General features: G+C 36.1%; 1 pseudogene; it reads left to right on the top strand.

Moving 5' to 3' along the window:
* Positions 1-8,112: 8,112 nt before the first annotated feature.
* Positions 8,113-23,144, top strand: LOC132799897 (photosystem II CP47 reaction center protein-like; annotated as a pseudogene).
* Positions 23,145-24,418: the final 1,274 nt, after the last annotated feature.

Below are 24,418 nucleotides of genomic sequence, written 5' to 3'. Positions count from 1 at the left end.
CTTTCCCATGTCATTTGGACCTGAAATGTGAACCATAGTCTTGTATATATGTCTGTAGACATCCCTCAAAATTTCAGCCCAAAACTCCATTTGCAACCTGAGATATAAGATAAATAGTGGAACTATGTTGCTGGAAATTATGAATCCAGCACCATAGGCACTTCAAGCATAACATTCCTACTCTTTTGTGCATAATTTTGCCTATAATTTTGCATACATAACTTAGGCACAAAACATTATCAAAATATACCTTGAATCAATTAAAAACATACCAAAAAATATAAACTCATAAAAGGAAAGGATTTGATACCAAGGTGTGCATGCTAGCCGGTGACATGCACCATCAAGTGGCAAAATTGCCACACTTCAACACTCCTCCTTGGCAATTTTGTATGAGACATTGAGAAGTCCTCTCAATATCTCAAATCTCTTCTTTCCCAATGGCTTGGTGAAGATATCCACCAAGTTCTCCTCGGAAGTCACATACTCCAACTTCAATTCACCACGTCCTTCAAATTCCCTTAAGGAATGATACTTGACCGGTATATGCTTGGTCCTCCCATGTTGGACTGGATTTTGTGCAATTGCTATTGCTGAAGTATTGTCACATAATATTACCGTGGCTTCCTCTTGCTTCAAGCTCAAGTCCTCCAATAATTTCCTAAGCCAAACACCTTCATTAGCACAACTTGAGCAAGCAATGTACTCGGCTTCCGCAGTGCTTTGTGCAACGGTTTGTTTCTTCTTGGAATTCCATGAGAAAGGACCATTTCCAAGAGTGTAAATGTAGCCCGATGTGCTCTTGCTATCATCCAAAGAACCAGCCCAATCACTATCACTATAACCAGGCAAAGCTTCATTCATGCCATCCTTGTACCATATACCAAAATCACTAGTAACTTTCAAATACCTTAGGATTCTTTTTGCACAACTAAGATGATTTTGTGATGGACTATGCATAAATCTTGACAAAACAGCCACACTAAACATGATATCCGGTCTAGTAGAGCATACACATAAAAGGCTACCAATTAAACTTCTATAGATGGAAGGATTTACCTTTGGAGAATCATCATCCTTCACCAACTTGGTGCCTTCATTCATAGGTGTGGCAACACTATTACAATCCTCCATGTCAAACTTCTTGAGCAACTCCTTCACATAGCTTTCTTGAGATATGAAGATGCCCTTGGATGATTGGACAACTTCAATTCCAAGAAAGTATTTCATCTCTCCAAGGCTAGACATCTCAAAGTTCAATTCTAGCTCACCTTTGAAGTTGCTCACTTCTTTCTCATTACCACCGGTCACTAGAAGGTCATCAACATAAAGAGAAACCAACACCATGCAACCATGAGTCCTAATATACAATGTAGGCTCATTAGGACTCCTCCTAAATCCATGCTTTGTCAAAAAACCATCTATCTTGGCATACCATGCCCTAGGAGCTTGTTTAAGGCCATACAAGGCCTTGTGTAGCTTGTATACCTTCTCTTCACTTCCTTTCTTCACAAAACCTTCGGGTTGCACAACATAGACCTCCTCCTTTAATATTCCATTCAAGAAGGCTGACTTCACATCAAGGTGATATACTTTCCAAGACTTTTGTGCCGAAATTGCAAGAAGAAGTCTTATGGTTTCCATCCTTGCAACCGGTGCAAAAGTCTCTCCATAATCCACACCGGCTTGTTGTGCATATCCTTTGACAACAAGCCTTGCCTTGTGCTTATTTATGGACCCATCCAGATTGTACTTGGTCCTAAAGATCCACTTCACCCCAATAGCATTCTTTCCCTTCGGTTTTGTTACCAAGCTCCAAGTGTCATTCTTGTTTATCACATCAATTTCATCTTGCATGGCTTGTCTCCACTCTTTTCTTACCATAGCCTCATGGACATTGATTGGATCACTCAATGCCACATTACACCTTTCATAAATCTCATTAAGAGGTCTTGTGCCGCTCACACCATCACCAATCTCCAAATCAGCCCCTATGGAGATTTCTAGCTCATTCTCATCATATTCATCATCATGGGCAGCACCTTCATCATTTCCTTGTTCCTCATCATTATCATGAGCTTCAAGCCGATTGTCTTCATCCATACTAGCCAACTCCTCCTTACTACAAACCCATTTAGCTTCCTCATCAACTTTCAAATCTCTACTTATCACAAGTTTCTTGGTTTCCAAGTTATACACTCTATATCCCTTGGTCACATCACTATAGCCAACCAAAACACCAACTTGTGACCTTTCATCAAGCTTTCCTCTCTTCTCTTGTGGTACTAGGATGTAACAAATGCTTCCAAATACCCTTAGATGATCAAGAGAAGGCTTATATCCAAACCAAAGCTCAAATGGGGTTTTACTCCTCAAAGACTTGGAGTAAAGCCTATTTTGGATGTAGATGGATGTATTAACTCCTTCGGCCCAAAACTTCTTTGGCAAGCCACTTTCAAACAACAAACATCTAGCCATGATGTAGTGAATTGATGAACTATACCATGATCCTTACAAAGTTGTTTGAAAGCCTCACTTGTGTATTCCCCACCATTGTCCGTCCTTAACACCTTTATAGTGCAACCGGATTGATTTTGCACTAACTTCATAAATTCTACAAACTTCTCCAAAGCTTGTGATTTTCTTTCAAGGAAATACACCCAACACATTCTTGAGTAATCATCAATGAAAGTTATGAAATACTTGCTGCCATTTAAGGATGGAACACTCATAGGACCACAAATATCCGAATGTATAAGTCCTAGCTTCTCCTTTGATCTCCAAGAACAAGATTGAAATGCTAGCCTAGTATGCTTTCCTTTTTGACACACTTCACACACACGTTCTTGCTTCTCCACCAATAGCATGTCTCTAACAAGTTCATGTGTGCCTACCAATGACTTAAAGCTAGCATGGCCTAGTCTTTTATGCCAAAGATGAAAGGTGTTCTCAACTTTGGTGTTCAATGCAACCGATGCACCATTATCATCCATATTCAACCTAAAATTCTTGTTCTTCATTCCAACACACATTAATTCATTTCCATGTGGATCAACTATAGTGCATGTCATGTTTGAGAAGTGTAATGCATATTTGTTCTCAAGCATTTGACCTACACTAAGTAAGTTCTCACATAAAGAAGGTACATAGAGAACATCATGGATAGTTTTGATACCTTTGGTGGTGTGTATCACCACATCTCCTTTGCCTTTCACTTCCATCAAGGCTCCATTTCCAATTTTAACTTTGTTGTGGCTGCTCCTATCCAAGTTTGTGAACCACTCATGCTTGTGAGACATATGGTGTGTTGCTCCACTATCAATGATCCATCCTTCATCATTCTTGATGCTACTAAAACAAGTAGCAACAAACAACTCTTCGTATTCACTATCACTTGCATTATCTTTAGCAACATTTGCTTGTTGCTTATCTTTCTTGTTTGCCTTGCATACTCTCTCCACATGACCCTTTTGTTGGCATTTATGGCAAAATGCATCCGGCCTCCACCAACACCTTCTTGGATGATGACCTTTCTTCTTGCAATGGTGACAAGGTTCATAGGACTTCCTCTCGGGTTTGCTAGTTTCACCTTTCTCCTTTATGACCTTAAGCTTGTTCTTCTTTTGATTTTGTGTCTTTTGATGTTGTTTAGACACAAATGCAGCCTCCATTGATTCTTCATGTCTAATCCTCCTCCTTTGCTCCGTAGCTTGCAAGGCATTCACCAACTCGGTCAAGGAAATTTCATTTAGGTTCCTTGACTCCTCCAATGAAGATATCTTAGCTTCAAACCTCTCGGGCAAGGAGACCAAAACCTTCTCCACAATCCTTTGGTCACTTAATCTTTCACCTAGCACCCTAATTTGATTCACCACATTAAGAAGCCTTGTGGTGAACTCCTTAACCGTTTCTTTGTCTTTCATCTTGATGGTCTCAAACTCCCTCCTTAGGTTAAGGATTTGCATTTGCCTTGTCCTTGCACTCCCTTGGAACAAATCTTGAAGTTTGTCCCAAGCTTCTTTGGCACTCTCACATGCCATTATCCTTGAGAAAATGGTATCACTAATACAAGAATGAATGGCGGTGAGAGCCTTGAAACCTTTAGCCAATTCCTCCTCATGGTGCTTGATTTGGTTGACCGTTGCCCCTTGTCTCAAAGGCTCGGGTTCTTGGGGATTTATGGTGACCTCCCAAAGACCATAAGCCTTCAAGTAGGCTTGCATCTTGATACTCCAAATGTTGTAGTTCTCCCCATTGAAGATAGGAGGAGAAGGAGTTGAAAAACTTGAAGAAGCCATGTGAATGTTGCTTTCTAGTATGAAGGAATATGAAAATATATTTGTGCTTTCAAGTATCTCTTCACTCTCAAGGAACGAACCAGCCTAAAAACCTCACAAATCTCACAAAAATGTGCCTTGCTCTGATACCACTTTGCTGGGGTGAGAAGGTTATGACCAAGAGCAAGCTAGCTTGAAGTGTTAGCAACAAGCAAGCTTTTGGTGATGCTCTTGGGAATGATTGTGTGTGAGTTGTGTTTTTAGGTTTTGGTTATGGTGTTTTCTGGTTTTTAGGGTTCCTAGAGTGTTCTAAGGTGTTGAAGAAGAGATAAGAAGAAGGGGACCACGTTGCTTTTGAAAAATGAGGCTTAAATGTGTAGCCATTTCATTCATTTTACAATATAAGCTTGAAATTACAACTAGTTCACACATGCCAAGCATGTGAGCTTACAAAATGAGTAAAGTATTTGAAATTTAAAAAGTAAAATGGTCAACACCTAACTTTTCATACACAAAAGAGTCAAAAACCAGCTGCAACATGTCTATTCCAAATATAGTAAAAAGTGGCACATGGTTTGAACTAAGTTCCTATTGTTTAATTAGTTTGGGTAAACAACCAAACTAGCTTCACCTACTTAGTTCCCCTTTGTATCTGCTTATGAAACTTGGTTTGAAGCATCCTTGGTCATCAATAAATATTGTTCCAAGAGCTAGGAAAGTTCTGGAACCGGATCATGGGCCAAACAGCTCCAAAACTGACCCATACTCTGCATACTGGGCCCATCAGATACAGCAATCTGTTTGGAATAGACAATGGACTTTCCCATGTCATTTGGCCCTGAAATTTGAACCATAGTCTTGTATATATGTCTGTAGACATCCCTCAAAATTTCAGCCCAAAACTCCATTTACAACCTGAGATATAAGATAAATAGTGGAACTATGTTGCTGGAAATTATGAATCCAGCACCATAGGCACTTCAAGCATAACATTCCTACTATTTTGTGCATAATTTTGCCTATAATTTTGCATACATAACTTAGGCACAAAACATTATCAAAATATACCTTGAATCAATTAAAAACATACAAAAAAATATAAACTCATAAAAGGAAAGGATTTGATACCAAGGTGTGCATGCTAGCCGGTGACATGCACCATCAAGTGGCAAAATTGCCACACTTCAACAATCAAGTCAGGAAATCTCTATCAAACAAAATAAAAAGAGCAAATTCTGTTTCTTTCGTCCATGAAATTGGGCAAGGGGGTCTTGCATCTTTCTATATCCCTCAAGAATCCCCAATTTTACTAAGGATATCTTTTGTCGAATCATATTATAATGAATTTTTTTGCGAAGGGAAAAACAAAAATGAAGAGATATAAAAATAAATAAAGAACATAATAAAAAAGTGAATTATCATACATATATTTCACGTAGAAAGATGAATAAGCCCATTTATTTACTTATTTTATTTACATATTTACACTTTTGATTTACATTAATTATGTTGTATACATACTTAGTATATTCTAGTTTATTATATACTTTACAGGCTTATAATATTTATTTATTTATTTAATATATATTAAATATTTTTTTAATATGTATTAAATATATTAAAAATATATATATTAGTCTATAGACTCTTATATTATAGACTTCTTGTTATATCCTTATTTTTTTTATCTTTTGGAGTCTGTCAAATTTACATAGGTCAATCCACTAACCACCCTTCTTTTTTGAGGAGTTAAAAAATACTATGATGGCTCCGTTGCTTTATTATTTCGTCTGTTATTTAGCAATCTCACAGTTTCTTTTTCTTTTTTTTCAATACAAATAAATAAGATTTTTTTTTAACTTTTTTTTTTTTTTCGTATTCTTCATAACATAAATATTGTTATCTTCGGTGTGAAAACAAAAAAGTTTGTGACGCTGAAATAGATCTTCTAATAGATAAGATAAAATTGGAGATACCCTTTCTTTATCTCATACTACTCTTTCGATAGATAATGTAAGTATTTTGAAAATCTTTTGTTTTTATATTGAATTTGAAGTGCCATGCTATTATTACTTAATACTTATATTTCCTATTGCACGAAGGCATGGTCTTCACTCAAATCCAACAAAAAGCTCATTGGCACAAAGCATGAGGGAATGCTAGACGTTTGGTAATTTCTCCCCCGACTAGAATAAAAAATGCCATTGAAGCGGCTAATCCCATGCATACTGTCTATATATCTGGTCGAACAAATTGCTTAGTACCATAAATAGATACTCTGGATATTAGCCATCCGCCAGGAGAGTTTATGAACAAATACAGATATTTGGTATCGTCCTCTATACTGAGATATACCATAAGACTAATAAGTTGATTCGAGATCTCGTTATCAACTGGTTGGCCTAAAAAAAGTGATCTTTCTCTATAAAGTCGGTTGATTGGGATAAAATTGTATCCCTTATGAACCGTACATGCACCTTTCGATGCATACGGTTCAACACAAATTGCGAAAAAAAAAAAAGAATCAATGTGTAGATTCCAGCTTTCTTTCTTTTTTTATATTCATAGCAGGCTCTTTTTAATTTGTAACAAAGAGGGGCTTTTTCTTTCATCTTTCAAGAAAGATGAAGTTTGGCCTGTTTTAATTTATATATAAATTAAAAGCCTATAAATAAATAAAAAAAATTCACTAAACTTATCGGACTAACTTCTCATTGATGCATTGTTTCATCGGGATCCAATCCAAATCACGATGTAATTCTCTTGCTCCTAAAAGGTCTTCTTCAACTTTTTTTAGGTTTAGGCTCTACTCCAAGTAAAGATCTGCCCGATTTGGATTTGCACATATAGGACAAATACCCCAATACCACGTCCTTTTGCTACGACTACCTTTTTTTTTTTAATTCCATGTCTCCCGCCAAATAGTAAATATTCAATCCATTCTTCACCTTACTCGATTGATTAACAATTTGAGATTATTATATATCATCATTATATATTATAAGTGGAAAATCTTTATAAATAGAATATGATATAAGTGGTAATCATGGATATATTACCCTTTTTTTTTTTTAAACGGAGCCTGTATATTAATATTATATTTAATTTTTTTGGTCTAACCAAGCCAACCATAAATTATAAATTATTATAATTAAGAATATTAATCTGTATACCCCGTTAAAAAATAGATTGAATTGCACTTCATTGTATTTTACGCTCCAATTTTTTAATGATTCAATCAACCTTTCTAGGGCGAAAGAGAGGATATCTCGATCGTGTAAGAGAACGGAGAAATACCATATGACCAAATATATCTGACAAGTCGCACTACGCGTCAATCCACGATGCATCTTCCTCTCCAAAGTTTCAAAAAGGATCTTTTGGAACACCAATAGGCATTAAATGAAATAAAAATTAATTACTATAGTTCACTTGATGTTGAAGAGTAACAATGTATTATTGTCTTCATAATATTGTTCTTTATCCTATTTTGTCCATAGATCTAATAAGTTTATAAAAAAGGAAGACAAAAATAATAAAGGAAAATTCTTTCAAATAGGTCCTTTGAATTATGGAAAAAAAAATATAAATGCAATCACTCATATAAAAGGTATCAACCTCTTACCATTGCATATTGGTACTTATCGAGTGTAGAATAGGTATGCTTCCTTTTGTTCCTACAAACAAAATTGTTCCATTATTACTAAAAGAATAGAACAAATATTAATCCTTTCCCTGAGATAATCCACTCAAAAGGGAAGGTCTATAGTATAGTTTTTTTCGAGTGTAATAAAGTTACATAGTGTCTATTTTTTGTTGATAGAGGGGTATATCCATGGGTTTGCCTTGGTATCATGTTCATACTTTCATATTGAATGATCTCAATTGTTTCCTTGCTGTCCATATAATGCATATAGCTCTGGTTGCTGGTTAGGTCGGTTCGATGGCTCCATACGAATTAGCAGTTTTTGATACCTCTAACCAGTTCTGGATCCAATGTGAAGACAAGGGATGTTTGTGATGTGATTCCGCCCGAGCCCGCTCAACCGATAACCCGCTAGGGTGCTAACCCAACACAGATGAAGACTAAGCCAATCACAAGAGCTCAAATTAAGAGATCTAGGGACAACCTGGGAGCATTTATACAGCGGATAATCAATCTCAATAGAGCTTGTCCATACTTGAAGATACAAAGCCTATTCTAAGCATCCAAGCGGTGGAAGCCAATACGGACCCGGGTAGCAGTTTTGGTGCAAATATGGACAACGGGCAGCATGAAATGGTTCTAACTCCTTATGGATTCAATACATATGTCTAAGAGGATATGGAATCAAGTCAAGGAAGCTTCAAAGGCATTCAAAAAGGGGTTGTACGGACAGCTTCAAATTTGGCCTATTTTTTACTGTATTTTGTGCTGGCTTTACTGTATTTTGCTGAGTTGGCTTTTTCTTCCTCTTCCAAGCATGGGCGACATGTGGGACTTCATATTCAGCTTATTTGGCATCCTAAAAAGCATATTGAAGCTGATTTGGAGCTCAATTTGGTCAAAAATCGAACAAAGTCAACTTAGTCAAAAAGCTAGTATTATAGTTTCCTAATTTGATTCTACTTTTTGTTTTAGGAAATTACCATTAATTTTTAGTTTTTATTTATTTATTTTCTGGAACAATAAGTTTAGGAAAGTTATTATTTTATTATTTTCATTGTAAATTAATTAATTCCTAATTCAAAATAAAGGAAGTAATTAATCCAAATTAGATTAGGAAAGGAGTGAGAATTTCGGCCACCATAGGAAACTACTTTGTCTGGCCAGTTTTCCCTTTGTTTTTAGGGTTTTATTTCATGGATTTGTAGCCTATTTAAAGGCTTATTTTTCAATAAAAATACAACTTTGATTTGATTGAGAAAATACTTGTGAGATTAATTATCTCTTTGTTCTTTGAGAACACCTAAAACACCATTAGAGAATTGGTTGTTTTAGCTTGACTTATCAATAGGTTTTCCATCCTCTATTGTGGCGTCTACATTATGATACAAACCTAGGACGACCTGCTCCTAAACCCGTATTATATTAGCCCGGATCTTTAATTAAGTTCAACTTCTAATGGAATGGACCTCAACCCCTAACCAACCTGTGGTTAGAAACCTTGGTATAATGTAGATTCCACAATAGGGGATGGAAAACCTATTGATAAGTCAAGCTAAAACAACCAATTCTTTAATGGTGTTTTAGGTGTTCTCAAAGAACAAAGAGATAATTAATCTCACAAATATTTTCTTAATCAAATCAAAGTTTTTTCTTATTGAAAAATAAGCCTTTAAATAGGCTTTGAAAGAAACAAAATAAACCCTAAAAAATTAATTCAAAACCGGACTCCTATAGGAATTAGGAAACTTGGCCGAATTCTAATATGTCCTAAATTAAGTTTCCTAAACTAAATTTGATTAATTAATTCCTTTATTTTGATTTAGGAATTAATTAATTTACAATGGAAATAATAAATTAATAACTTTCCTAAACTTATTTGTCAACCAAATATATAAATAAAAACTAAAAAGTAATGGAAGTTTCGTAAAACAAAAAGTAGAATCAAATTAGGAAACTATAATACTAGCTTATTGACTAGGTTGCCTTTGACCAATCTTTGACCAAATTGCGCTCCAAATCAGCTTCTAGATGCTTTGTAGGGTGCCAAATAAGCTGAATATGAAGGCCCACACGTTTCCCATGCTTGGAAAAATAAGAAAAGGCTAATACAGTAAAATACAGTAAAGCCAGCAAGCAATACAGCAAATTCGGCCAAATTGTTGAAGCTGTCCGTACAAGCCCTTTTTGATTGCATTTGAGGCTGATTTAACTTGATTCCATGACCTATTAGGCGTATTTATTGAACCCATAAAGCATTGGAACCATTTCATGCTTCTCGGACTCCAAAAATGTACCAAAACTGTCACCCGGGTCCGTATCGGCTTCCACCACTTGGATGCTTAGAATAGGCTTTGTATCTTCAAGTATGGACAAGCTCTGTTGAGATTGATTACCCCCTGTATAAATATTCCCAGGTTGTCCTTAAATCTCTTAATTTGAGCTCTTGTGATTGGCCTATTCTTCATCCGTGTCGAGTCAGCACCCCAGCGGGTTATCAGTTGAGCGGGCTCGGGCGGAATCACATCATTCCCCTCCTCTTGAAAAGGATTTGTCCTCAAATCAAGATCATCACCTGCAGCAAAAGGAGTTAAATCAGCAACATTAAATGCAGCACTCATGTTATACTCACCCGGTAAATCAAGCTTGTAGGCATTCTTGTTATTCTGCTCCAAAACTTGAAAAAGTCCATCCATAGGCGGCATTAGCTTTGACTTTCTTTGTTTAGGAAACCTTTCCTTTCGTAAGTGCAACCAAACCAATTCTCCTGGGTCAAACACTATTACAACAAAATCTAGAAATACATGCTCATTATGGTAAAAATTACACTTTTTAAAGTTAGCAAACAATGTTTCCCAAATTTTCAAATTACCACTAAGTAAAGCTCTCAACAATGTAGATAAAGTTTTATGCAATAAAGACATCTTTAAATAAGTATCTTTAAAGTTCATGGTCAGCAATGATTTCTTATTCATAATTACTTTATTAACATCACCAAAGCTAAGATAAAAATTTATATTTTTCCTTTCTTGTCTTCCTTCTCCTTTCTCACTCACGGCAATCTCACCTTCCTCATTCTCGGCTTTTGCACCAAATTTTTCACTCTTGGTTTTATTAAAATTTTTCCACACAACCTGAGTATTAGAAGACTTACCTTGGACAGCAAGCTCACCTTTTCCCTCTTGATTGGATGGTAGTCCACTTGGAATTTCATTTGGGAAGACATCTCCAAATTCCTTGAAAAGATAAATCATTGAACTTGGCAATTCAAGTTCTTCAAAGTTAGTTTGATCATTAAAATAATTTTCTTTATAAATCATGACCAGCAAAGGTTTCTTACACTCAATAACCTTATTAATATCCCATAAACTCAAATAAAAATTGCTACTTAACCTTTCTTTTCTTTCTTTTTTATTTTCCCCCTTGGATTGGTGCAAACCTTCGGATTTCCCTTCCTTCTCCAAGCTCTCGGGTTTGCCACTTTCTTTCCCCTCTCTTTCGGCTTTCCCTTGATCTTTCCACTCAATATGAGCCTTAGAAACATTACCTTGATCGGCAACCTCATTCTTACCTTCTTGAAAGGATGGTGAAGCCGTTGGTGCCATACTTGCTTTTTTCTTGAGCTTTTCGGCTTCTATCCTTTGTTGCATTTGTAATTGGCCTTTGTAAACCTCTTTAGGAGATAATGGTTCCAGCTTGACTTTCTTCGCTTTGAACCTGAAAACAATACTATTTTCTCTACCAAAATGAGTAGCATCTTTATCAAATTGCCATGGTCTACCTAATAGTATATGTCCAGCAATCATGGGTACAATATCACATAAAACTACATCCTCATATCTACCTATATTAAATTTTACTTTGGCTTGTTTATTCACTTTTATTTCACCACTATCATTAAACCATTGTAATCTATAAGGATCTGGATGTTTAATAGTTATTAAGCCTAATTTATCAACTACAATGTTACTAATTACATTTGTACAACTTTCACTATCAATAATCATACTACAAATCTTACCTTGAATTTCACATCGGGTGTGAAAGATGTTCTCTCTTTGAATTTCGTCCTCATCTTTGTATGCAGCAAGTACTCTCCTAGAAAGAAAGTTTAATTCAGCATTGGATGCTTGCAAGGTTTCGGGTTCATCCTCCATGTCCTCCTCCTCTTGCTTGGCTTCATCCTCACTTTCTTCACTTTTCGATTCTAGCTCGTCATTGCCCTTTAACACCATGATTCTTCTATTCGGGCATTGGCTAGTGATGTGTCCTCCTCCCTGGCACTTAAAACACACAACATCATGAGTTCTAGAAGATTTAGGATCTAATTTTACCTCATTCTTTGGTGCTTGGACAGATTTGGTTCTAGTCTCCTTCCTTGGCCAGTTTGAACTTTCTTCTTTGACTTTCGGCTTTAGCTTGCTTTCATAGATGGGATTGTTCCTCCAGCCACTTGAATTGGACCTTCCACTGTTGGAAACACCTCCAAACCATGATCTTACACCCCTCCTCTTGAATTGATGCTCTAATTTAATAGCCACATGCAACATCTCCTCCAATTCCACATATTGGTGCAATTCTAGTTGATTGGCTATTTCACGATTCAAACCACCAAGAAACCTTGCCATGGTTGCTTCCCTATCTTCATTCAAGTTCAATCTCATCATAAGCATCTCCATCTCCTTGTAATAATCCTCCGCGGATCCATGTCCTTGAGATAAAGATTTAAGTGTTTGATGCAGCAACCTATGATAGTGTGATGGTACGAATCGCTTCCGCATGGCTCCTTTCATTTGTCGCCATGTAGTAATCAAGTCATCACCAACTCTCCTTCGGGTGTTTTGCTCATTAGTCCACCATTGGAGTGCATAATGGGCAAACTCCATTGCTGCGAATTTCACCTTCTTAGCCTCTGAATAATTATGGCGGTCAAATATCATCTCCATCTTTTCTTCCCACTCCAAATATGCTTCGGGGTCACTTTTTCCCATGAATGGTGGGATGTTGATCATGATATTGCTAAGATTTTCATCTGTTTCTTCCCTCCTATATCTTCCATGGCCAGCTCTATCATGGACAGCAAAAGTTTCGTCCATACCTTCCTCAAAGTCTCCGTCGAATGGCTCCTCATCAAATTCCTCTCTCGGCCTCGCACCACCTCCTCGTCCTCGGCCTCGTCCTCCATGGAATTCTTGCCTATTTCTTGTATTCGGCCTTCCTTGTGAGGCTTCTAGTCTTCCCACTCTTTGATTCACATGCTCAACTTGAGCACTAACCCGCTGTATTGATTCCAAGACAGCTCTCATATCCACTTGGTCTCCACTCCCTGTAGCTCGGTCATCGCCATGGAATGCTATGGACTCTTCCTCATTGATCCTCAAGGATGGATCCCCTCTTCTTATTCTAGAATCTGCCATGTTAGTAAAATACTGCAAAAATAAAATAAATCCTCACAATATTCACTCCCTCACGTGTTTCACTCAAACAAGGTCTCGACACTCGTGTTTGCACACTAGTTTCGGCTTTTACCCTCTTTTAAGCTCTCACACTCTTGCCTTTTTCCACTCAATGAATTATCTCAAAGTTCTAATTAAAACACCCACAAAAAAGCAATTAGATCACTAGTATGTTTTAATTAAACTTATCAACAAAGCAGTAGCAAAAAGTAGGCAATACCGAAAGAATCCAACAAATCCTAATTTTTCGGCTTTCTAGACAAGAAAACACAAAATTATGGGAAAACATTGGAATTTTTTAAAACTGCACCAGATGGTAGTAGATTATGAATTCAAGAATAAAATTCCAGAGAAAGAAATTCAAATACGAACAAGAATCAAAGAGAACAAAATTATAGAAAAGTGTTGGTTGTTGTTCTTGTAATTCAAGTTTTGTATCAATTCCTTTATCTAATTTTAATCCAAATAATTTAAGCACCCAAAATCCAAATATCCAGCAGCAAACATAATTCTCCAGCAACTCAAATATTGAATAAATAATAAAAAACCAGCAGCTCCAACAAATTTCCAGCAAACCGAAATATTTTTTTTCTTCTTTTTTTTTTTTTTTTGTTTTTTATTCGGCTTTACCTTCTTTTTTTTTTTTTTTCACTCACAGAACATAAACAACTGCAGCAGCAAGAATAATTACCAAAATTGCAATTCCAACTCCAAAACAAACACCAAACCCGTGACCTCCAAATAAACAAAATGTGCAGTTTTTTTTTTTTTTTTTTTTAAATGTTGCCACAAACTTTTTTTTTCTTGTTTTTTTTTTTTTTTTTTTTTTGAATGTACGAATGCAAATATGTAAGACTAAAACAGCAAAGAAAAATCAACAAAAACCAAATTAACAAGAACAATGATAAAAGACAACCAACAAACTAGGAAACAAAAATACGATAAAACTAGGAAATCCTAATTCAACTACGAATGAATTTTTTTTTTTTTTTAAGATGCTGAACGTGTATAGGAAGGATGCAACATTAACCTAATGCTAAAATTTCAGAATAACATAAAAACAAATAAAGCAAATAAAGATAGATCAAACCTGAACAAAATTTAGCTCTGATACCAAATGATACGAACCTAGGATGACCTGCTCCTAAACCCGTATTATATTAGCCCGGATCTTTAATTAAGTTCAACTTCTAATGGAATGGACCTCAACCCCTCACCAACCTGTGGTTTGAAACCTTGGTATAATGTAGACTCCACAATAGGGGATGGAAAACCTATTGATAAGTCAAGCTAAAACAACCAATTCTCTAATGGTGTTTTAGGTGTTCTCGAAGAACAAAGAGATAATTAATCTCACAAATATTTTCTTAATCAAATCAAAGTTTTTTTCTTATTGAAAAATAAGCCTTTAAATAGGCTTTAAAAGAAACAAAATAAACCCTAAAAAATTAATTCAAAACCGGACTCCTATAGGAATTAGGAAACTTGGCCGAATTCTAATATGTCCTAAACTAAGTTTCCTAAACTAAATTTGATTAATTAATTCCTTTATTTTGAATTAGGAATTAATTAATTTACAATGGAAATAATAAATTAATAACTTTCCTAAACTTATTTGTCAACCAAATATATAAATAAAAACTAAAAAGTAATGGAAGTTTCCTAAAACAAAAAGTAGAATCAAATTAGGAAACTATAATACTAGCTTATTGACTAGGTTGACTTTGACCAATCTTTGACCAAATTGAGCTCCAAATCAGCTTCTAGATGCTTTTTAGGGTGCCAAATAAGCTGAATATGAAGGCCCACACGTTTCCCATGCTTGGAAAAATAAGAAAAGGCTAATACAGTAAAATACAGTAAAGCCAGCAAGCAATACAGCAAATTCGGCCAAATTGTTGAAGCTGTCCGTACAAGCCCTTTTTGATTGCATTTGAGGCTGATTTAACTTGATTCCATGACCTATTAGGCATATTTATTGAACCCATAAAGCATTGGAACCATTTCATGCTTCTCGGACTCCAAAAATGTACAAAAACTGTCACCCGGGTCCGTATCGGCTTCCACCATTTGGATGCTTAGAATAGGCTTTGTATCTTCAAGTATGGACAAGCTCTGTTGAGATTGATTACCCCCTGTATAAATACTCCCAGGTTGTCCTTAAATCTCTTAATTTGAGCTCTTGTGATTGGCCTAGTCTTCATCCGTGTCCAGTCAGCACCCCAGCGGGTTATCGGTTGAGCGGGCTCGGGCGGAATCACATCACATTATACCAAGGTTTCTAACCACAGGTTGGTTAGGGGTTGATGTCAATTCCATTAGAACTTTAACTTAATTAAGATCTGGGCTAATATAATACAGGTTTAGGAGTAGGTCATCCTAGGTTCGTATCATTTGCTATCAGAGCTAAATTTTGTTTAGGTTTGATCTATCTTTATTTGCTTTATTTGTTTTTGTGTTATTCTACAATTTTAGAATTAGGTTAAGGTTGCATCCATCCCATACATGTTCTGCATCTTAAAAAAAAAAAAAAAATTCATTCCTAGTTAAATTGGGATTTCCTAGTTTTATCCTATTTTTGTTTCCTAGTTTGTGCGTTGTTTTTCATCATTGTTCTTGTTAATTTTGGTTTTTGTTGATTTTTATTTGCTGTTTTAGTCTTAAATATTTGCATTCATATATTCAAAAAGAAAGAAAAAAAAGAAGAAGGGCTTGCAGCAACATATATAAAAAAAAAAAAATTCACACAGTTTGAATTTTTGATTGGGAGGTCACGGGTTTGGCGTTTGTTTTGGAGTTGGAATTTCAATTTTGGTAATTATTGTTGCTACTGCAGTTTTTTTTATGATCTGTGAGTGAAGAGAAAAAAAAAGGAGTTTGATTTGTTGCTGGAAATTTCGTGTAACTGCTCCTTTGTTGATTATTTATTCCATATTTGGAGTTTCTGGAGAGTTATTTTTGCTGCTGGATATTTGATTTTGAGTGCTAAATTATTTGGATTAAAATTAGTTAAAGGATTTGATACAAAAACTTTAATTACAAAGAACAACAACCAACAACTTTTCTATATTTTTGTTCTCTTTGATTCTTGTTCGTATTTGAATTTCTTTTTCTAGAATTTTATTCTTGAACTCATAATCTATTACCATCTGGTTCAGTTCTTCAAAATTCCAAAGTTTTCTCATTAATTTGCTTTATTTTGTCTAGGAAAACCGAAAATAGGTATTTTCATTCCGTTCGGTATTTGTTTATTTTTGCTTACTGTTTTGTTGATAAGTTTAATTAAAACATACTATTGATCTAATTGCTGTTTTATGGGTGTTTTAATTTGAACTTTAAGATAATTCATTTAGTAGAAAAAGGCAAGAGTGTGTGAGCTTGAAAGAGGGTAAAAGCCAAAACTATTGTGCAAACACGAGTGTCGAGACCTTGTTTGAGTGAAACACGTGAGGGAGTGAATATTGTGAGGATTTATTTTATTTTTTGTAGTATTTTACTAGCATGGCAGATTCTAGAATAAGAAGAGGAGATCCACCGTTGAGGATCAATGAGGAAGAGTCCGTAGCATTCCATGGCGATGCCCGAGCTACTGTGAGTGGAGACCAAGTGGACATGAAAGCTGTTTTGGAGTCAATATAGCGGGTTAGTTCTCAAGTTGAGCATATGAATCAAAGAATGGGAAGGCCAGAAGCCTAAAAAGGAATGCCGAACACAAGAAATAGGCAAGAATTCCATGGAGGACGAGGCCGAGGACGAGGAGGTTGCGATAGACCGAGAGAGGAATTTGATGAGGAGCCATTTGGTGGAGACTTTGAGGAAGGTATGGACGAAACTTTTGCTGTCCAAGATAGAGCTGGCCATGGAAGATATAGGAGGGAAGATACAGATGATGATTTGGGAAATATCAAGCTTAACATCTCACCTTTTATGGGTAAAAGTGATCCCGAAGCTTATTTGGAGTGGGAAGAAAAAATGGAGATGATTTTTTACTGCCATAACTGTTCGGAAGGTAAGAAGGTGAAGTTGGCAGCAATGGAGTTTGGACATTATGCACTCCAATGGTGGACCAATGAGAACAATACCTAAAGGAGAGTTGATGATGATTTAATCTCGACATGACGTCAAATGAAAGGAGCCATGAGGAAACGGTTTGTGCCATCCCATTACTATAGGTTGCTACATCAAAGGCTTCAATCTTTATCTCAAGGAGCTAGGTCCGTGGAGGATTATTACAAAGAGATGGGGATGCTCATGATGAGGTTAAACATGAATGATGATAGAGAAGTAACCATGGCAAGATTTCTTGGTGGTTTGAATCGTGAGATAGCCAACCAACTAGAATTGCAACAATATGTGGAATTGGAGGAGATGTTACATGTGGCTATTAAATTGGAGCATCAATTCAAGAGGAGGGGTGTAGGCTCACGGTTTGGAGGAGTTTCCAACAGCGGAAGATCAATTCCAAGTGGCTGGAGAAACAATCCCACCTTTGAAGTAAGACAAAAACCAAAACTAGGAGAAGAAAGCTCCATTTGGCCAAGAAAGGAGTCCAAAGCCAAATCTGTCCAAGCACCTAAACATGAGGTAAAATATGATCCTAAACCTTCAAGATCAGGAGAAATAATTTGCTTTAAGTGCCAAGGATGAGGACACATCACTAGTCAATGCTCGAATAGAAGAATCATGGTGTTAAAGACCAATGGCAAGCTGAAATCGGAAAGTGAAGAAAGTGAGGATGAAGCCGAGCAAGAGGAAGAGTACTTAGAGGATGAGGCCGAAACTTTCAATGCATCCAATGCCGAATTAAACTTGGTGTCTAGAAGAGTACTTTCTGTATACAAGGATGACCATGTTCAAAGAGAAAACATCTTCCACGCCCGATGTGAAATCCAAGGTAAAATTTGTAGTATGATTATCGATAATGGGAGTTGTACAAATGTAATTAGTAACATTGTGGTTGATAAATTAGGCTTAATAACGATTAAACATCCACAACCTTATAGAGTACAATGGCTTAATGATAGTGGTAAAATAAAAGTGAATAAACAAGCCAAGGTAAAATTTAGTATAGATAAATATGTGGATGTTGTATTGTGTGATGTTGTACTTATGCATGCTAGTCATATTTTATTGGGAAGGCCATGGGGATTTGATAAGAATGCCATACACTATGGGAGAGAGAATGCCATTGTATTTAAATTTAATGGGAAGAAGGTCAAGCTAGAGCCATTAACTCCAAAGGAGGTATTTAGAGACCAACTTCAAATACAATAAAGGAGGGAAGCCGAGAAGCTCGAAGAGAAGGCTAGTACGGTACCAATGGTTACACCACCTACCCATGAGGTCAAGACCGAACTTGCTTGGTATTCTAAACTCAAGGGTGAGGAGAAAGACAAAGACAAAACCAAAAGAGAGAAATTAAGAGAAAAAGCCGGAAGTGATGATAAAAAGAGTGTGTCCGAAAGAGAGAAAGGAAAAGAAAGGAAAGAAAGAAAAAGTAAAAATTTTAATTTGAGTTTTGGGGAAGTTAATAAGGCTATCTTGGGTAAGAAACCATTGCTGGTTATGATTTATAAAGATGCTAATTTAAAAATGCTTTTGTTGTACAAAACTTTATCTGCATTGTTGAGAGCTTTACTTAGTGGAAATTTGAAATTTTGGAAAATATTGTTTGCTAACTTTAAAAAGTGTAATTTTTACCATAGGAGCATGTATTTCTAGATTTTTTTGTAATAGTGTTTGACCCAGTAGAATTGGTTTGGTTGCACTTACAAAAGGAACAGTTTCCTAAACAAAGAAAGTCAAAGCTCATGGACTTTTTCAAGTTTTGGAGCGGATTAACGAGAATACCTACAAACTTAATTTAATAGGTGAGTATAGTGGTAGTGCTGCATTTAATGTTGCTGATATAACTCCTTTTGCTGCAGGTGATGATCTTGATTTGAGGACAAATCCTTTTCAAGAGGAGGGGAATGATCTGATTCCACCAGAGCCCGCTCAACTGATAACCTGCTGGGGAGTTAACCCGATACGGATGAAGACTAGGCCAATCACAAGAGCTCAAATTAAGTGATTTAAGAAAAACCTAGGAGCATTTATACAGGGGGTAATCAATCTCAATAGAGCTTGGCCATACTTGAAGATACAAAGCCTATTCTAAGCATCCAAGTGGTGGAAGCCGATACGGACCCGGATAGCAGTTTTGGTGCAAATATGGACAATGGGCAGCATGAAATGGTTCTAACTCTTTATGGATTCAATACATATGTCTAAGAGGATGTGGAATCAAGTCAAGGTAGCTTCAAAGGCATTCAAAAAGGGGTTGTACGGACAGCTTCAAATTTGGCCTGTTTTGTACTGTATTTTGTGCTGGCTTTACTGTATTTTGCTAAGTTGGCTTTTTCTTCCTCTTCCAAGCATGGACGACGTGTGGGACTTCATATTCAGCTTATTTGGCATCCTACAAAGCATATTGAAGCTGATTTGGAGCTCAATTTGGTAAAAATTTGGTCAAAGTCAACTTGGTCAAAAAGCTAGTATTATAGCTTCGTAATTTGATTCTACTTTTTCTTTTAGGAAATTACCATTAATTTTTAGTTTCTCTTTATTTATTTTCTGGAACAATAAGTTTAGGAAAGTTATTATTTTATTATTTTCATTGTAAATTAATTAATTCCTAATTCAAAATAAAGGAATTAATTAATCCAAATTAGATTAGGAAGGAGTGAGAATTTCGACTACCATAGGAAACAACTTTGTATGGTCGGTTTTCCCTTTGTTTTTAGGGTTTTATTTTATGGCTTTGTAGCCTATTTAAAGGCTTATTTTTCAATAAGAATACAACTTTGATTTGATTGAGAAAATACTTGTGAGATTAATTATCTCTTTGTTCTTTGAGAACACCTAAAACACCATTAGAGAATTGGTTGTTTTAGCTTGACTTATCAATAGGTTTTTCATCCCCTATTGTGGCGTCTACATTATACCAAGGTTTCTAACCACAGGTTGGTTAGGGGTAATAAGATTCGGGCTAATATAATATGGGTTTAGGAGCAGGTCGTCCTAGGTTCGTATCAGTTTGTTATACTCTTCATGACTCGTTTAGGAATAACCAATTCATGGGGCGGTTAGACTATCATTGGAAGGATTATAATGAATCTGGCATTTGGTGTATTGGGATCTAGAAATATTTTGTGATGAACATACAGGAAAACCCTCTTTGGATTTGCCCAAAATCTTTGGAATTCATTTATTTATTTCAGGGCTGGCTTGCTTTGGTTTTGGCGCATTTCATGTAACAGGATTGTATGGTCTGTGAATATGGGTATCCAATCCTTATGGACTAATCAGAATGGTATAATCTGTAAATCTGGTGTGGGGTGTGGAATGTTTTGATCCTTTTATTCTGGGAGGAATAGCCTCTTATCATATTGGAGTAGGGACCTTGGGCATATTGGTGGGTCTATTCCATCTTAGCGTCCGTCCGCCCCAACGTTTATACGAAGGATTACGTATGGGAAATATTGAAACCGTCCATTCTAGTAGTATCATTGCAGTCTTTTTTGTAGCTTTTGTGGTTGTTGGAACTATGTGGTATGGTTCGGCAACTACCTCGATTGAATTATTTGGTCCCACTCGTTGTCAATGGGATCAAGGATACTTTCAACAAGAAATATATTGACAAGTTGGTGCTGGGCTAGCCAAAAATCAAAGTTTATCCAAAGCTTAGTATAAAATTCCTGAAAAATTAGCTTTTTATGATTACATCGGCAATAATCCAGCAAAAGATGGCTTATTCAAAGCGGGCTCAATGGACAATGGGGATGGAATTGCTGTTGGGTGGTTAGGACACCCTATTATTAGAGATAAAGAGGGTCGTGAACTTTTTGTACATCGTATACCTACTTTTGCTTAAACATTTATGATTGTTCTATAGATAGAGACGAAATTGTTGTTGAGTCGATGCTCCTTTTAGAAAGGCAGAATCGAAGTACAATGTCAAATAAGTAGGTGTAACTATTCAGTTCTATGGCAGCAAACTCAATGGAGTCAGTTATAGTGATCCTGGTACTATGAAAAAATATGCTAGACATGCTCAATTGGGTGAACTTTTTGAATTAGATGTTGCTACTTTGAATTCGACGGTGTTTTTTGTAGTAGTCGGAGGGGTTGGTCTACTTTTAGACATGCTTCGTTTGCTTTGCTTTTTTTCTTCGGACACATTTGGCATTATGTGGAATTGGAGGAGATGTTGAATGTGGCTATTAAATTAGAGCATCAATTAAAGAGGAGGGGTGTAGGGTCACGGTTTAGAGGAGTTTCAAACAGTGGAAGATCAATTCCAAGTGGCTGGAGAAACAATCTTACCTTTGAAAACAACCCAAAGCCAAAAATGGGAGAAGAAAGTTCAAGTCGGCCAAGGAGAGAGACTAGAACGGAATCTATCCAAGCACACAAAAGTGAAGGTAAATATGATCCTAATCCTTCTAAAACTCATGAAATTGTGTGTTTTAAGTGCCAGGGATGAGGAGACATCACTAGCCAATGCCTGAATAGGAGGATTATGGTGTTGAAAGGTAATGGAGAACTAGAATCCGAAAGTGAAGAAAGTGATGCTGAAACTGAAATTTAAGATCTAGAAGTCGGACATGATGAGCATGAGGAACCCAAAACACTCCAGCCTTCAAGGGATGACTTAAGCTTGGTTGAAAGGAGGGTCATTACTGTATACAAAGATGAGGAACAAATTCAAAGAGAAAACATCTTTCACACTCGATGCGAAATTCAAAGTAACATATGTAGTATGATTATAGATAGTGGAAGTTGTGCAAATGTAATTAGTAGCATGGTAGTTGATAAATTAGGCCTAACAACTATTAAACATCTAGAACCATATAGATTACAATGGCTAAATGATAGTGCTGAGATAAAAGTAAATGAACAAGCCAAAGTAAAATTCAGCATTGATACATATGTGGATGTTGTATTGGGTAATGTTGTTCCTATGCATGTGGGTCATATTTTGTTGGGTAGGCCATGGCAATTTGATAAAGATGCTACTAATTTTGGTCGAGAGAATTGTATTGTTTTTAGATTCAAAGGCAAGAAGGTCAAGCTAGAGCCATTAACTCCAAAGGAAGTATATAGAGACCAATTACAAATCCAACAAAAGAGGGAGGCTGAAACATTCAAGGAGAAGGCTAGTGTGGCATTAACGGCTTCACCATCCATCCAAGAAGGTAAGTCCAAGCTTGCTGTCCAAGGTAAGCATTTTAAAACACAAATTGAGTGGAAAAACCTTGAGAAGGCCGAAAGTGGGGTGAGAAGAATGGAAAAACTCGAGAGAAATGATGAGAAAACCGAGAGAGAGAAAGGAAAAGAAAGGAAAGAAAGAAAAAGTAAAAAATTTTATTTGAGTTTGGGGGATGTTAATAAGGCTATCTTGGGTAAGAAACCATTGCTGGTTATGAACTATATAGATGCGAAATTAAAAATGTTTTTGTTGTATAAAACTTTATCTGCATTATTAAAAGCTTTACTTAGTGGAAATTTAAAAATTTGGGAGATATTATTTGCTAATATTAAAAAGTGTGATGAACTTGTATTTCTACTATTTGTTGAGATAGTGTTTGACCTAGGAGATTTGGTTTGATTGCACTCAAGAAACAAGAGGTTCCCCAAACAAAAAAAGTACTAGCCTATGTCTTATGTGGTTGGATCATTTCAAGTTTTGGAGCCGAACAACAAGAATGCCTTCAAGCTTGATTTACCGGGTGAGTATAACATGAGTGCTGCATTTAATGTTGCTGATTTAACTCCTTTTGCTGCAGGTGATGATCTTGATTGGAGGACAAATCCTTTTCAAAAGGCGGGGAATGATGTGATTTCGCTCGTGCCCGCTCAACCGATAACCCACTGGGTGCTAACCTGACATGGATGAAGACCAGGCCAATCACAAAACCTCAAATTAAGAGATTTAAGGACAAACCGGGAGCATTTATATAGGGGTAATCAATTCTCAACAGAGCGTATCCATACTTGAAGATACAAAGCCTATTCTAAGCATCTAAGTGGTGGAAGCCGATACGGACCCAAGTAGCAGTTTTGGTGCAAATATGGACAACAAGCAGCATGAAATTGTTCCAACTCTTTATGGATGCATGCATATGTCTAATAGGATATCGAATCAAGTCAAGGCAGCTTCAAAGGCATTCAAAAAGGGGTTGTACGGTCAGCTTCAAATTTGGCCTGTTTTTTACTGTATTTTGTGCTGGTTTTACTGTATTTTGCTGAGTTGGATTTTTCTTCCTCTTCCAAGCATGGGAACCGTGTGGGACTTCAGATTCAGCTTATTTAGAATCCTAAAAAGCATATTGAAGCTGATTTGGCGCTCAATTTGGTTAAAGATTGGTCAAAGTCAACTTAGTCAAAAAGCTAGTATTATAGTTTCCTAATTTGATTCTACTTTTTGTTTTAGGAAATTACTATTACTTTTTAGTTTTTATTTATTTATTTTCTAGAAAAATAAGTTTAGGAAATTTATTATTTTATTATTTTCATTGTAAATTAATTAATTCCTAATTCAAAATAAAGGAATTAATTAATCCAAATTAGATTAGGAAAGGAGTGAGAATTTCGGCCACCATAGGAAACTACTTTGTATGGCCGGTTTTCCCTTTGTTTTTAGGGTTTTATTTTGTGACTTTGTAGCCTATTTAAAGGCTTATTTTTCAATAAGAAGGGAGTTTGAATTTTGTAGAGAAAATTAATTGTGAGAGTGAATTCTCTTTGTTCTCTTTGAACACCTAAAACACCATTAGTGAATGAGTGTTTTAGTTTGACTTATCAATAGGACATCCATCACCTATTGTGGCATCTTCATTATATACCAAGGTTTCTAATCACAGGTTGGTTAGGAGTCAAGGTGACCATTAGAACTTGAACATAATTCGATTCGGGCTAATATAATACGGGTTTAGGAGTAGGTCATCCTAGGTTCGTGTCAATCTCACCCTTGAATCGGCCATGCTAGTATGAAA

The sequence above is a fragment of the Ziziphus jujuba genome, chromosome 11 (assembly GCF_031755915.1).
Source record: "Ziziphus jujuba cultivar Dongzao chromosome 11, ASM3175591v1".
Classification (NCBI taxonomy): Eukaryota; Viridiplantae; Streptophyta; class Magnoliopsida; order Rosales; family Rhamnaceae; genus Ziziphus; species Ziziphus jujuba.
This window is presented reverse-complemented; position numbering and strand designations above follow the sequence as displayed.